The following is a 16,296-nucleotide window of genomic DNA, read 5'->3' as shown; positions in this document are numbered from 1 at the left end:
TTTTAAGAATGTGAAATGTCAGAATAATACTAGAGAGAATTATTTATTTCAGCTTTTATTTCTTTCATCACATTCCCAGTGGGTCAGAAGTTTACATACACTCAATTAGTATTTGGTAGCATTGCCTTTAAATTGTTTAACTTGGGTCAAACGTTTCGGGTAGCCTTCCACAAGCTTCCCACAATAAGTTGGGTGAATTTTGGCCGATTCCTCCTGACAGAGCTGGTGTAACTGAGTCAGGTTTGTAGGCCTCCTTGCTCGCACACGCTTTTTCAGTTCTGCCCACACATTTTCTATAGGATTGAGGTCAGGGCTTTTTGATGGCCACTCCAAAACCTTGACTTTGTTGTCCTTAAGCCATTTTGCCACAACTTTGGAAGTATGCTTGGGGTCATTGTCCATTTGGAAGACCCATTTTCAACCAAGCTTTAACTTCCTGACTGATGTCTTGAGATGTTGCTTCAATATATCCACATAATTTTCCTTCCTCATGATGCCATCTATTTTGTTAAGCGCACCAGTCCCTGCTGCAGCAAAACAACCCCACAGCATGATGCTGCCACCCCCGTGCTTCACGGTTGGGATGGTGTTCTTCGGCTTGCAAGCCTACCCCCTTTTTCCTCCAAACATATTGATGGTCATTAAGGCCAAACAGTTCTATTTTTGTTTCATCAGACCAGAGGACATTTCTCCAAAAAGTACGATCTTTGTCCCCATGTGCAGTTGCAAACCACAGTCTGGCTTTTTTATGGTGGTTTTGAAGCAGTGGCTTCTTCCTTGCTGAGCGGCCTTTCAGGTTATGTCGATATAGGACTTGTTTTACTGTGGATATAGATACTTTTGTACCTGTTTCCTCCAGCATCATCACAAGGTCCTTTGCTGTTGTTCTGGGATTGATTTGCACCTTTCGCACCAAAGTACATTCATCTCTAGGAGACAGAACGCGTCTCCTTCCTGAGCGGTATGACGGCTTCGTGGTCCCATGGTGTTTATACTTGCGTACTATTGTTTGTAGAGATGAACGTGGTACCTTCAGGCGTTTGGAAATTGCTCCCAAGGATGAACCAGACTTGTGGAGGTCTACACATTTTTTTCAGAGGTCTTGGCTGATTTCTTTTGATTTTCCCATGATGTCAAGCAAAGAGGCACTGAGTTTGAAGGTAGGCCTTGAAATAGATCCACAGGTACACCTCTCCAATTGACTCAAATGATGTCAATTAACCTATCAGAAGCTTCTAAAGCCATGACATCATTTTCTGGAATTTTCCAAGCTGTTTAAAGGCACAGTCAACTTAGTGTATGTAAACTTCTGACCCACTGGAATTGTGATACAGTGAATTATAAGTGAAAAAATCTGTCTGTAAACAGTTGTTGAAAAAATTACTTGTATCATGCACAAAGTAGATGTCCTAACCAACTTGCCAAAACTATAGTTTGTTAACAAGAAATTTGTGGAGTGGTTGAAAAACTAGTTATAATGACTCCAACCTAAGTGTATGTAAACTACCAACTTCAACTGTATACACTGATTAAATAGAGTATAATACAGAATATTTCTTGTTGTGTTTCGTTGCAGACACCAAGTGACAAGATCCCAGCTCAACCTTCAGCAGACCCAGAAGTGAGACAGAGATCCACTTCATCCTTCCAACAGGTTATTAAACATTTATTGTACATCTTTTCTATTTAAATTAAATTGATGTCTCAGTTCATTCCTATATATGAATTAAATGGCTTTTTACTGTATTACAACCAACCTTTTGTGTAAGATGTTCACAAAATCAACATTCCCATAACTTGTTTCGATATCATAGTGTAAACAAAATTAGCCCGACCATTTGACAGAACTAACCGTCCCTCAAAACATAAAATGAATCTTTATTCTCTCTAATGCCTATGTTTTTGTGTTTTTGGGGCAATGTTTTTGCCCATTTAACATATTTCTTATCAATTTGCGTGATTTAATTTATATGGCAGTTGATCCATTTACATTACCCATGGGGACCCATGGGGCGGCGCACAATTGGCTTAGCGTCGTCCAGGGTAGGGGAGGGAATGGCCGGCAGAGATGTAGCTCAGTTGGTGGAGCATGGCGTTTGCAACGCCAGGGTTGTGGGTTTGATTCCCACAGGGGGCCAGTATGAATGAAAAATTATGTATGTACTCACTGACTGTAAGTCGCTCTGGATAAGAGCGTCTGCTAAATGACTAAAATGTAAAATGTAAATGTAATTACTTTTAAGGTTGTGAGCGTTCTTTGACAACAAAAGGATAACTCAAAGTCAGGAACCTTGACTCTAGATGTGTTCAGTCGTCAAGTCCTCATTTGGTACTAAGGCTGTTCAAGACGTAAATGTGTTTCAGATGACGTCCCGATATGGTATGACCCAACCAGAGTAGAGTGTGTGTGTTACACGGTCCTCATATTGTTGGTTAGCAGATATTGTACAGTTTTAACCATTTTTATAGAGTCTTGCATAAAAAGCCCAGATCTATATATTAATTATCTTTCCTAACATATGTGGTCAATGCAGCCCTTGAACTCAGCAATGAGTCTCACCCCAAAGGCGATTATGATTGACAGGTGGTAGGAATATATTGTGACTGAACTGAATATGATCATTAGTTTACTAAATAGATATTATCTATATTATAAAACACAATATTTCTGACATGTTATTGTTGTATTTCGTTGCAGACACCAAGTGACAAGATCCCAGCTCAACCTTCAGCAGACCCAGAAGTGAGACAGAGATCCACTTCATCCTTCCAACAGGTTATTACACATTTATTGTAGATCTTTTCTATTTAAATTAAATTGTTGTCTCAGTTCATTCCAATATATGAATTACATGGCTTTTTACTGTATTACAACCAACCTTTTGTGTAAAATGTTCACAATATCAAAATTCCCATAACTTGTTTCGATATCATAGCGTAAACAAAATTAGCCCGACCATTTGACAGAACTAACCGCCCCTCAAAACATAAAATTAATCTTTATTCTCTCTAATGCCTATGTTTTTGTATTTTTGGGGCAATGCTTTTGTCCATTTAACATATTTCTTATCAATTTGCGTGATTTAATTGATATGGCAGTTGATCCATTTACGTTGCTTTTAAGGTGGTGAGCTTTCTTTGACAACAAAAGGATAACTCAAAGTCAGGAACCTTGATACCAGATGTGTTCTGTCGTCAAGTCCTCGTTTGGTAATTAGGCTGTTCAAGACGTAAATGTGTTTCAGATTACGTCCCGATATGGTATGACCCAACCAGAGTAGAGTGTGTGTGTTACACGGTCATCATATTGTTGGTTAGCAGATGTTGTACAGTTTTAACCATTTTTAAAGAGTCTTTCATAAAAAGCCCAGATTCATATATTAATTATCTTTCCTAACATCTGTGGTCAATGCAGCCCTTGACCTCAGCAATGAGTCTCACCCCAAAGGCGATTATGATAGACAGGTGGTAGGAATATATTGTGACTGAACTGAGTATGATCATTAGTTTACGAAATAGATATGATCTATATTATAAAACACAATATTTCTGACATGTTATTGTTGTATTTCGTTGCAGACACCAAGTGACAAGATCCCAGCTCAACCTTCAGCAGACCCAGAAGTAAGACAGAGATCCACTTCATCCTTCCAACAGGTTATTACACATTTATTGTAGATCTTTTCTATTTAAATTAAATTGTTGTGTCAGTTCATTCCAATATATAAATGACATGGCTTTTTACTGTATTACAACCAACCTTTTGTGTAAAATGTTCACAAAATCAACATTCCCATAACTTGTTTCGATATCATAGTGTAAACAAAATTAGCCCGACCATTTGACAGAACTAACCGCCCTCAAAATATACAATTAATCTTTATTCTCTCTAATGCCTATGTTTTTGTATTTTTGGGGCAATGTTTTTGCACATTTAACATATTTCTTATCAATTTCCGTGATTTAATTTATATGGCAGTTGATCCATTTACATTACTTTTAAGGTTGTGAGCTTTCTTTGACAACAAAAGGATAACTCAAAGTCAGGAACCTTGACTCTAGATGTGTTCAGTCGTCATGTCCTCATTTGGTACTAAGGCTGTCAAGACGTAAATGTGTTTCAGATGACGTCCCGATATGGTATGACCCAACCAGAGTAGAGTGTGTGTGTTACACGGTCCTCATATTGTTGGTTTGCAGATATTGTACAGTTTTAACAATTTTTATAGAGTTTTACATAAAAAGCCCAGATCCACATATGAATTATCTTTCCTAACATCTGTGGTCAATGCAGCCCTTGACCTCAGCAATGAGTCTCACCCCAAAGGCGATTATGATAGACAGGTGGTAGGAATATATTGTGACTGAACTGAGTATGATCATTAGTTTACTAAATAGATATGATCTATATTATAAAACACAATATTTCTGACATGTTATTGTTGTATTTCGTTGCAGACACCAAGTGACAAGATCCCAGCTCAACCTTCAGCAGACCCAGAAGTGAGACAGAGATCCACTTCATCCTTCCAACAGGTTATTACACATTTATTGTAGATCTTTTCTATTTAAATTAAATTGTTGTCTCAGTTCATTCCAATATATAAATGACATGGCTTTTTACTGTATTACAACCAACCTTTTGTGTAAAATGTTCACAAAATCAACATTCCCATAACTTGTTTCGATATCATAGTGTAAACAAAATTAGCCCGACCATTTGACAGAACTAACCGCCCTCAAAATATACAATTAATCTTTATTCTCTCTAATGCCTATGTTTTTGTATTTTTGGGGCAATGGTTTTGCCCATTTAACATATTTCTTATCAATTTGCGTGATTTAATTTATATGGTAGTTGATCCATTTACATTACTTTTAAGGTTGTGAGCTTTCTTTGACAACAAAATGATAACTCAAAGTCAGGAACCTTGACTCTAGATGTGTTCAGTCGTCAAGTCCTCATTTGGTAATTAGGCTGTTCAAGACGTAATTGCCTTTCAGATGACGTTCCGATATGGTATGACCCAACCAGAGTAGAGTGTGTGTGTTACACGGTCCTCATATTGTTGGTTGGCAGATATTGTACAGTTTTAACAATTTTTATAGAGTTTTACATAAAAAGCCCAGATCCATATATGAATTATCTTTCCTAACATCTGTGGTCAATGCAGCCCTTGACCTCAGCAATGAGTCTCACCCCAAAGGCGATTTTGATAGACAGGTGGTAGGAATATATTGTGACCGAACTGAGTATGATCATTAGTTTACGAAATAGATATGATCTATATTATAAAACACAATATTTCTGACATGTTATTGTTGTATTTCGTTGCAGACACCAAGTGACAAGATCCCAGCTCAACCTTCAGCATACCCAGAAGTGAGACAGAGATCCACTTCATCCTTCCAACAGGTTATTACATATTTATTGTAGATCTTTTCTATTTAAATTAAATTGTTGTCTCAGTTCATTCCAAAATATGAATTAAATGGCTTTTTACTGTATTATAACCAACCTTTTGTGTAAAATGTTCACAAAATCAACATTCCCATAACTTGTTTCGATATCATAGTGTAAACAAAATTAGCCCGACCATTTGACAGAACTAACCGCCCCTCAAAATATAAAAATAATCTTTATTCTCTCTAATGCCTATGTTTTTGTATTTTTGGGGCAATGTTTTTGCCCATTTAACATATTTCTTATCAATTTGCGTGATTTAATTTATATGGCAGTTGATCCATTTACATTACTTTTAAGGTTGTGAGCTTTCTTTGACAACAAAAGGATAACTCAAAGTCAGGAACCTTGACTCTAGATGTGTTCAGTCGTCATGTCCTCATTTGGTACTAAGGCTGTTCAAGACGTAAATGTGTTTCAGATGACGTCCCGATATGGTATGACCCAACCAGAGTAGAGTGTGTGTGTTACACGGTCCTCATATTGTTGGTTGGCAGATATTGTACAGTTTTAACAATTTTTATAGAGTTTTACATAAAAAGCCCAGATCCACATATGAATTATCTTTCCTAACATCTGTGGTCAATGCAGCCCTTGACCTCAGCAATGAGTCTCACCCCAAAGGCGATTATGATTGACAGGTGGTAGGAATATATTGTGACTGAACTGAATATGATCATTAGTTTACTAAATAGATATTATCTATATTATAAAACACAATATTTCTGACATGTTATTGTTGTATTTCGTTGCAGACACCAAGTGACAAGATCCCAGCTCAACCTTCAGCAGACCCAGAAGTGAGACAGAGATCCACTTCATCCTTTCAACAGGTTATTACACATTTATTGTAGATCTTTTCTATTTAAATTAAATTGTTGTCTCAGTTCATTCCAATATATAAATGACATGGCTTTTTACTGTATTACAACCAACCTTTTGTGTAAAATGTTCACAATATCAAAATTCCCATAACTTGTTTCGATATCATAGCATAAACAAAATTAGACCGACCATTTGACAGAACTAACCGCCCTCAAAATATAAAATTAATCTTTATTCTCTCTAATGCCTATGTTTTTGTATTTTTGGGGCAATGTTTTTGCCCATTTAACATATTTCTTATCAATTTGAGTGATTTAATTTATATGGCAGTTGATCCATTTACATTACTTTTAAGGTTGTGAGCTTTCTTTGACATCAAAATGATAACTCAAAGTCAGGAACCTTGACTCTAGATGTGTTCAGTCGTCAAGTCCTCATTTGGTAATTAGGCTGTTCAAGACGTAAATGTCTTTCAGATGACGTCCCGATATGGTATGACCCAACCAGAGTAGAGTGTGTGTGTTACACGGTCCTCATATTGTTGGTTAGCAGATATTGTACAGTTTTAACCATTTTTATAGAGTCTTGCATAAAAAGCCCAGATCTATATATTAATTATCTTTCCTAACATATGTGGTCAATGCAGCCCTTGAACTCAGCAATGAGTCTCACCCCAAAGGCGATTATGATTGACAGCTGGTAGGAATATATTGTGACTGAACTGAATATGATCATTAGTTTACTAAATAGATATGATCTATATTATAAAACACAATATTTCTGACATGTTATTGTTGTATTTTGTTGCAGACACCAAGTAACAAGATCCCAGCTCAACCTTCAGCAGACCCAGAAGTGAGACAGAGATCCACTTCATCCTTCCAACAGGTTATTACACATTTATTGTAGATCTTTTCTATTTAAATTAAATTGTTGTCTCAGTTCATTCCAATATATGAATTACATGGCTTTTTACTGTATTACAACCAACCTTTTGTGTAAAATGTTCACAATATCAAAATTCCCATAACTTGTTTCGATATCATAGCATAAACAAAATTAGCCCGACCATTTGACAGAACTAACCGCCCCTCAAAACATAAAATTAATCTTTATTCTCTCTAATGCCTATGTTTTTGTATTTTTGGGGCAATGCTTTTGTCCATTTAACATATTTCTTATCAATTTGCGTGATTTAATTGATATGGCAGTTGATCCATTTACGTTGCTTTTAAGGTGGTGAGCTTTCTTTGACAACAAAAGGATAACTAAAAGTCAGGAACCTTGATTCCAGATGTGTTCAGTCGTCAAGTCCTCATTTGGTAATTAGGCTGTTCAAGACGTAAATGTGTTTCAGATTACGTCCCGATATGGTATGACCCAACCAGAGTAGAGTGTGTGTGTTACACAGTCCTCATATTGTTGGTTAGCAGATATTGTACAGTTTTAACCATTTCTATAGTGTCTTGCATAAAAAGCCCAGATCCACATATGAATTATCTTTCCTAACATTTGTGGTCAATGCAGCCCTTGACCTCAGCAATGAGTTTCACCCCAAAGGCGATTATGATTGACAGGTGGTAGGAATATATTGTGACTGAACTGAGTATGATCATTAGTTTACTAAATAGATATGATCTATATTATAAAACACAATATTTCTGACATGTTATTGTTGTATTTCGTTGCAGACACCAACTGACAAGATCCCAGCTCAACCTTCAGCAGACCCAGAAGTGAGACAGAGATCCACTTCATCCTTCCAACAGGTTATTACACATTTACTGTAGATCTTTTCTATTTAAATTAAATTGTTGTCTCAGTTCATTCCAATATATAAATTACATGGCTTTTTACTATATTACAACAAACCTTTTGTGTAAAATGTTCACAATATCAACATTCCCATAACTTGTTTCGATATCATAGCATAAACAAAATTAGCCCGACCATTTGACAGAACTAACCGCCCCTCAAAACATTAAATTAATCTTTATTCTCTCTAATGCCTATGTTTTTTGTATTTTTTGGGCAATGTTTTTGCCCATTTAACATATTTCTTGTCAATTTGCGTGATTTAATTTATATGGCAGTTGATCCATTTACATTACTTTTAAGGTTGTGAGCTTTCTTTGACAACAAAAGGATAACTCAAAGTCAGGAACCTTGACTCCAGATGTGTTCAGTCGTCAAGTCCTCATTTGGTAATTAGGATGTTCAAGACGTAAATGTGTTTCAGATTACGTCCCGATATGGTATGACTCAACCAGAGTAGAGTGTGTGTGTGTTACACGGTCCTCATATTGTTGGTTAGCAGATATTGTACAGTTTTAACCATTTTTATAGAGTCTTGCATAAAAAGCCCAGATCCATATATGAATTATCTTTCCTAACATCTGTGGTCAATGCAGCCCTTGACCTCAGCAATGAGTCTCACCCCAAAGGGGATTATGATAGACAGGTGGTAGGAATATATTGTGACTGAACTGAGTATGATCATTAGTTTACTAAATAGATATGATCTATATTATAAAACACTATATTTCTGACATGTTATTGTTGTATTTCGTTGCAGACACCAAGTGACAAGATCCCAGCTCAACCTTCAGCAGACCCAGAAGTGAGACAGAGATCCACTTCATCCTTCCAACAGGTTATTACACATTTATTGTAGATCTTTTCTATTTAAATTAAATTGTTGTCTCAGTTCATTCCAATATATAAATTACATGGCTTTTTACTGTATTACAACCAACCTTTTGTGTAAAATGTTCACAATATCAAAATTCCCATCACTTGTTTCGATATCATAGCATAAACAAAATTAGCCCGACCATTTGTCAGAACTAACCACCCCTCAAAACATAAAATTAATCTTTATTCTCTCTAATGCCTATGTTTTTGTATTTTTGGGGCAATGTTTTTGCCCATTTAACATATTTCTTATCAATTTGCGTGATTTAATTTATATTGCAGTTGACCCATTTACATTACTTTTAAGGTTGTGAACTTTCTTTGACATCAAAAGGATAACTCAAAGTCAGGAACCTTGACTCTAGATGTGTTCAGTCGTCATCTCCTCATTTTGTACTTAGTCTGTTCAAGGCGTAAATGTGTTTCAGATGACGTCCCGACATGGTATGACCCAACCAGAGTAGAGTGTGTGTGTTACACAGTCCTCATATTGTTGGTTAGCAGATATTGTACAGTTTTAACCATTTCTATAGAGTCTTGCTTGAAAACCCCAGATCCACATATTCATTTTTTCATTTATAGGTCATCTATAAAACAGTATTGTCAATTTCTTAACCCAAATTATTTTCACATACAGTATAATGTATAATATCCTAATTTACTGTTACGGTACTGTGTTATTAAAAACAAATATTTATTCTTCATAATTTCATTCAAGGCAAGCAAGTCCAGTGGAATTGTACCCTTCCAGTGTCCTACTGCAAAGCAGGTAAGAAAGCTGCATTCTTGTCATTAGATAAAATAGTTAATGTTCTTTGTTAACACATTGTGGTATTTTTGATGTGAGGAAACATTGTAGAAATTTGTACAGCTTAGAAAAAGCCGCCATCTGCAAAATCTGAGGCGCCGTCATGATCGTTGTGAGGATCGTTATGAGAAGAGATAGCTGAGAGACAGAGGTCTTTCAATCAGTTTACTAGAATACATTTTTCTGTGAGTATGTAGGTGTTATGCACAATGTGATGGTACTGTAGGGAGTATGATACCCTAGGTATTAATACATGTATAAAGTTATTGACAGAATTAGATGCTTTTTTTTCTTTTTTTTCAGACCTTGATGAATCTTCGGATGCTGCAGACTATCTTCCAGACTCATGTGGCAATTCCTCGGATGCTTCTATTATAAGTACTACAAGTTCTTGTAGTAAGGAATATAAAACCACAGAAAAGAATCTCCACCACAAATTGTCAGAGAACAAACCATTAGGGAATGTTACAGCACACAGTGGGGATAGTACCACCAGTTCAGAGAAGCCAAGAACATTAAGTTATTCAAAGATGCGCAGCAATCCTTGTACTTCAGTAATAAGCTGCAGTGCCAATTCATCAGAGAACACATCACACCAGAAAAGCTCCATAAATGTCACACCTTTGTCAATAACAGCAAAAGGAAGCAAGTACAACAAGAAGCAATTTTGTCTTTATTGTAAAAAGGCCATTTATAAATTGGCAAGACACCTCAAATCCATCCACAGTGAAAAGCCTGATGTTGCAATGGCTTTCAGTTTTAATAAAGGATCCCGCAAAAGAAGAGAGTTGTTACGCTCTCTTAAGAAGAGATGAAACTTTGACCATAATACTGAAGTGGCAAGCTGTGGCACTGGAGAGATGGTTGCCTGTAAAAGACCTAGTAATGCAAAACCATCTGATGACTACCGTGACTGCAAATTTTGCGAAGGACTGTATGCAAGAAATTCCCTATGGAGACATGTGAGAAACTGCCCGAAGAAGTCTGTTGAGGGAGAGCCTCAAGTTGGGCGAAAACGGATTCAACTGCACTTACCAAGACCTGACTCAGTTAAGGAAACTGTTTGGAAGATTGCTTGTGAAATGAACCAGGATGACGTTTCCTCGGTTGTAAGGAGTGAAACTGAATTCCTTTGTATCGGCGAGTCACTGTTGAATTCCAGGAAACCATATGAGAGAAGGAATGACTACATACGCCAAAAAAATAGAGCGATGGCAAGACTATTGATAACGGCAAGGGCTATAACACCTTTGAAGAGCACCGAAGTCCTTGTTATGCCCTGTAACTTTCCCCATGTGATACAGGCAGTAAGATATGTTGCTGGTTATGATGTTGAAAGCAACTCGTATAAAATCCCATCATTGGCTTTGAAATTGGGACACAGTTTAGCCAAAGTTGCAGGCATTATTCAATGCAATGCCATCACTGCACATCGCCCTGCTGTTGCAGAGTCTGCAAAGCAATTTGCCACTTTACATCAGAAAAAGTGGACAGAGTCCATTTCAGCTGCCGCATTGGGTACGCTTCAACAAGCCAAATGGAATAAACCACAGGTTTGACCCTTTACAGAGGATGTGTCGGTGCTGCACACGTTTCTTGCTACTGAGCGTGCTAAGTGTATGAAGGACCTTGAGGAAGAACCCAACAGCAAAAGCTTTGGAAATCTTCCTAAAGTGACTTTGATGCAGGTAGTACTATTTAACAGAAGGAGGGAAGGGGAAGTTTCAAAAATGGAGCTTCAGTCTTTCACATCCAGGGATCTTACGGAGCTGAATCCAGACATTGTGAGGGGCCTTACTGACTTCGAGAGGAAGCTTGCAGAGCACTTTGAGAGAGTTGAGATTCGAGGTAAAAGGTCAAGAAAGGTTCCAGTGCTTCTAACCCCTGACATGATCACTGCTATGGACCTCCTCATGATAAGCAGAAAAGAGTGTCAAGTCCACAAAGAAAATGTGTACATGTTTACACGGCCAGGTGTCCTTTCCCATTACAGAGGCTCTGACTGCTTTCGCAAGTATTCAAACAATGTGGTGCAAAGAACCCAGAGGCACTCACCTCAACAAGATTGCGGAAACAAGTCGCCACTTTGTCCACACTACTAAACCTCAAAGAAAATGAAATGGATCAACTTGCCACCTTTCTAGGACATGACATCCGTGTCCATAGAGAATTCTATCGGCTTCCAGAGAGTACCCTGCAGCTCGCAAAAGTCAGCAAACTGTTGATAGCAATCGAAAAAGGAAGACTGCCTTACCTGCAGGGGAAAGGGCTGGATGACATTGAGGTCAATCCTGAAGGTAAAATTTTGTTTGAAATATAGTTTTTAGCCACTTCAAATATAACTATTATAAGTGTTGTTAGTCCTTAATTTAAATAATTGGCCGTAAATGTTTTTTACCCAACCATATGAAGTAGAAATGAGTGATGATGATTCCAGTGAAGAAACCATTGCTGACCTACATCAATGCAAAGGTATCCTGACTTGTATATATGTGGTAATATCTTTAAGTTATGTCACATAAATGCACATTTCTGTGGGGATTATCGAAATGATCCTCTATCTGTTTTTTAACAATCACATTGGTGGTGATAAGTAATTCCACATTTATGGATTTGCAATCAGTTTATGTTTATATCTCAAATATCAGTTAATATCTAATGTAGAATTGCATATTGCCTGACATTGAGGTTGTTTACAGTGAATAATACAAGCAAGCAAACGTATTGTCATGAAGCTCATAGAACATAATCACATTCATTATTACTTTGCAAAGGCTCAACAACAGAGACTTCTAGGGACCAGACACTTCTGAGGCAAACACCAGAGTCAACCACCCTGGACAACATGGAGGGCACTTCTGAGTCAACCACCCTGGACAACATGGAGGGCACTTCTGAGTCAACCACCCTGGACAACATGGAGGGCACTTCTGAGTCAACCACCCTGGACAACATGAAGGGCACTCCTGAGTCAACCACCTTGGATAACGTACACATGAGCAACACACAACCAAGACATGGTAAAATAGTCACATCCCAAGCATCCTCAAAGTGCTCCAAAGGAAAGCAAGGTTAGTAAGCATTTTGTATTCACATGTATTGATAACATCATATAACTACTAACTAGAATCCTTTGTATCATATCCTCCATTTGTCACTTTAGCAGAGCTCATTGTTAATCAGTTGTATTTTGTTTCCATTTATGAAAGCTGTGAAGGTGAGAAGCAAGTGGACAGGTGATGAAGTGAAAGCTGTTGAGCGGCATTTGCTTAATTTCATAACAAGCTGCAGAATACCAGGTAAAAAGGACTGTGACTCCTGCCTCCAAGCAGAGCCAGTAGCTCTGAAAGACAGAGACTGGGTTGCTATCAAATACTACATCCACAACAGAAATGTAGCATTAAAAAGGAAGATGAATAGATAGAACTAGAGCATGCCAACTGTAGCTCAGGTACCATTCAATTCCAATTTCAATCAGCTTCTCCTCAGATAGTGTTAATATATGTGGGTTTCATGTTCATATTATTTTATTTTCCTTAAATGATTTATATTGTTGGTTCTTGTACAAACATGCCACATAGGCTCGACTGTAGATCCCACATGTTTGTATGTTTATGTATAATTGAGGGCTATTAATGAGCATATGTTTGCTACTTATGGTCACATTTTTTTGGGATAACAGTTGATGATATGTGTTAATACTCTGCTCTCATTGACAGGGAAAAGAGATAAACAGTACTTAAAGGGATTGTTATTGTTCCTAAGTTTTCAGAAGCACTTTGTTCTTAACCACAAGTTGTTGAATGTGGCAAGGTGTTTAAATTACTGTTAAACTATTACCATTTCAATGGGTGCTTGTAACAGGCCTTGTGTATGGTAACTTGCACTATGTAACTATGATGTAAATCCCTATGTTATTTAGACAGGTTAGCTGAATGTACACTGTCATGTTTCATAGAAGCTGGATGCTTTAATAGAGAGTTTCTCATTCATTTCAAACATGCCATTTCTACTGCCTTGTGCATAGCAGGGAAGGAGGCAAAGTGTAGGTGGTCTATTCTGGGTGTTCAATTGATTTGTTAATTTGCATATTTTCGCTGGCACTCAATAAAAGTAAGGCATAAAGTGTTCCCTCTTTTTTTACATGAATATTGACTGCAAATGTATTGTTATAAATAACAATAATACGACTTAAACAGTAGACTGAGAATATATTATATTTATGAGCTATGTGAACATGGATAGGCATTTCTGTTGAAGGTTACCTATCTGGTGAGCATGATTATTATAATATATTTTTTAAAGCTTTAGTTAAGTATTGTACACCTATGATTCTTATGCAGACATTTCAACATGTAACCGGAACCACGTTCAAATACAGACCCTATTTACAGGTTCTTCATAAGTCACATAAACCTGAAAATCAGTGTGTATCTATGGGCTGCTGTTGCTATGGGCCTTATATGTCACATGAACCCGAAAAAGTCCTCATATATACTATTAAAATCAGGTCTGAACAAAATATAGCCCTAGACAAAATCTCAACAGATGGATGTATTCCTAGAATCATGGGACCAAACTATTCTGATTCCCAGGTCTCTTGGACATTGGGAAAGGCATGTCCCAATATGTCACATTTTTGTCATAAGTCCTGATATTGTCTATAAACACGTATGTGTGTGTGTGTGTGTGTGTGTGTGTGTGTGTGTGTGTGTCTGCAGCTTAATGAATGAATGCCAGCCCTGTGGCGGTGAACCTCAGACAGACCTCAGTCTCCTCCAGCCTCCGTTTTCTCCCGTACCAGGCCACCCCAAAACACACACAGAATTCTGTAACCCGTTTTCTAAGACCTGGTCAGACAAGCTTGTAGCAGCTCTCCTTTAAATGTCAGACTCCTAGGAGAGCCCTGTGAGATTAATTGACTATGCTCTTCATCACAAATCCCTCCTCATCCTCATCAGGTCTACCTGTGTGTGTGTGTGTGTGTGTGTGTGTGTGTGTGTGTGTGTGTGTGTGTGTGTGTGTGTGTGTGTGTGTGTGTGTGTGTGTTGTTCTTGATGTGTGAAGGCTATATGTGTGTGTGTCCCCCCCTCCCCCCCCCCCCCCGGCACTCTGATGCCCCTACTTCCTCCAAGCGGTCCCCAGGTGGCCAAAGCCAATTACAGGCAAGACCTCCATGGCATTTTCCAGGCATGAAGGGAGAGCACTCATCACAAGGGAGAAATTAATGTCCCAATTCTCTTTGTTAATCTCTGGCTGGCGACATACTTTCTGCCCCTACCACCTCCCAGTAGCCACCAGGAGGACCACTTTCTGCCCCCACCACCTCCCAGTAACCACCAGGAGGACCACTTTCTGCCCCTACCACCTCCCAGTAGCCACCAGGAGGACCACTTACTGCCCCTACCACCTCCCAGTAGCCACCAGGAGGACCACTTTCTGCCCCTACCACCTCCCAGTAGCCACCAGGAGGACCACTTTCTGCCCCCACCACCTCCCAGTAACCACCAGGAGGACCACTTTCTGCCCCTACCACCTCCCAGTAGCCACCAGGAGGACCACTTTCTGCCCCTACCACATCCCAGTAGCCACCATGAGGACCACTTTCTGCCCCCACCACCTCCCAGTAGCCACCAGGAGGACCACTTTCTGCCCCTACCACCTCCCAGTAGCCACCAGGAGGACCACTTTCTGCCCCTACCACCTCCCAGTAGCCACCAGGAGGACCACTTTCTGCCCCCACCACCTCCCAGTAGCCACCAGGAGGACCACTTTCTGCCCCCACCACCTCCCAGTAGCCACCAGGAGGACCACTTTCTGCCCCTACCACCTCCCACTAGCCACCAGGAGGACCACTTTCTGCCCCTACCACCTCCCAGTAGCCACCAGGAGGACCACTTTCTGCCCCCACCACCTCCCAGTAGCCACCAGGAGGACCACTTTCTGCCCCTACCACCTCCCAGTACCCACCAGGAGGACCACTTTCTGCCCCTACCACCTCCCAGTAGCCACCAGAAGGACCACTTTCTGCCCCTACCACCTCCCAGTAGCCACCAGGAGGACCACTTTCTGCCCCTACCACCTCCCAGTAGCCACCAGGAGGACCACTTTCTGCCCCTACCACCTCCCAGTAGCCACCAGGAGGACCACTTTCTGCCCCTACCACCTCCCAGTAGTCACCAGGAGGACCACTTTCTGCCCCTACCACCTCCCAGTAGCCACCAGGAGGACCACTTTCTGCCCCTACCACCTCCCAGTAGCCACCAGGAGGACCACTTTCTGCCCCTACCACCTCCCAGTAGCCACCAGGAGGACCACTTTCTGCCCCTACCACCTCCCAGTAGCCACCAGGAGGACCACTTTCTGCCCCTACCACCTCCCAGTAGCCACCAGGAGGACCACTTTCTGCCCCCACCACCTCCCAGTAGCCACCAGGAGGACCACTTTCTGCCCCTACCACCTCCCAGTAGCCACCAGGAGGATCACTTTCTGCCCCTACCACCTC

The 16,296-nt window shown here is 39.5% G+C and overlaps 2 long non-coding RNA genes across 3 annotated transcripts; both read left to right on the top strand.

Moving 5' to 3' along the window:
• The first annotated feature begins 2,705 nt into the window (after positions 1 to 2,705).
• LOC311149605 lies at positions 2,706 to 4,531 on the top strand. The gene is made up of 3 exons (XR_014615026.1): positions 2,706 to 2,776; positions 3,580 to 3,657; positions 4,459 to 4,531. It is a non-coding gene; the product is annotated as an uncharacterized lncRNA (long non-coding RNA).
• A 5,149-nt stretch (positions 4,532 to 9,680) lies between these two features.
• LOC311149603 lies at positions 9,681 to 13,921 on the top strand. Of its 2 annotated transcripts, none has more exons than XR_014615022.1 (5): positions 9,681 to 9,752; positions 10,095 to 12,088; positions 12,207 to 12,263; positions 12,566 to 12,862; positions 13,001 to 13,921. It is a non-coding gene; the product is annotated as an uncharacterized lncRNA (long non-coding RNA). The 2 variants fall into 2 exon arrangements; XR_014615023.1 differs by having other exon boundaries at positions 12,204 to 12,263.
• Positions 13,922 to 16,296: the final 2,375 nt, after the last annotated feature.

This window comes from Coregonus lavaretus (assembly GCF_964263955.1).
Source record: "Coregonus lavaretus genome assembly, chromosome: 22".
NCBI lineage: Eukaryota > Metazoa > Chordata > Actinopteri > Salmoniformes > Salmonidae > Coregonus > Coregonus lavaretus.
This window is presented reverse-complemented; position numbering and strand designations above follow the sequence as displayed.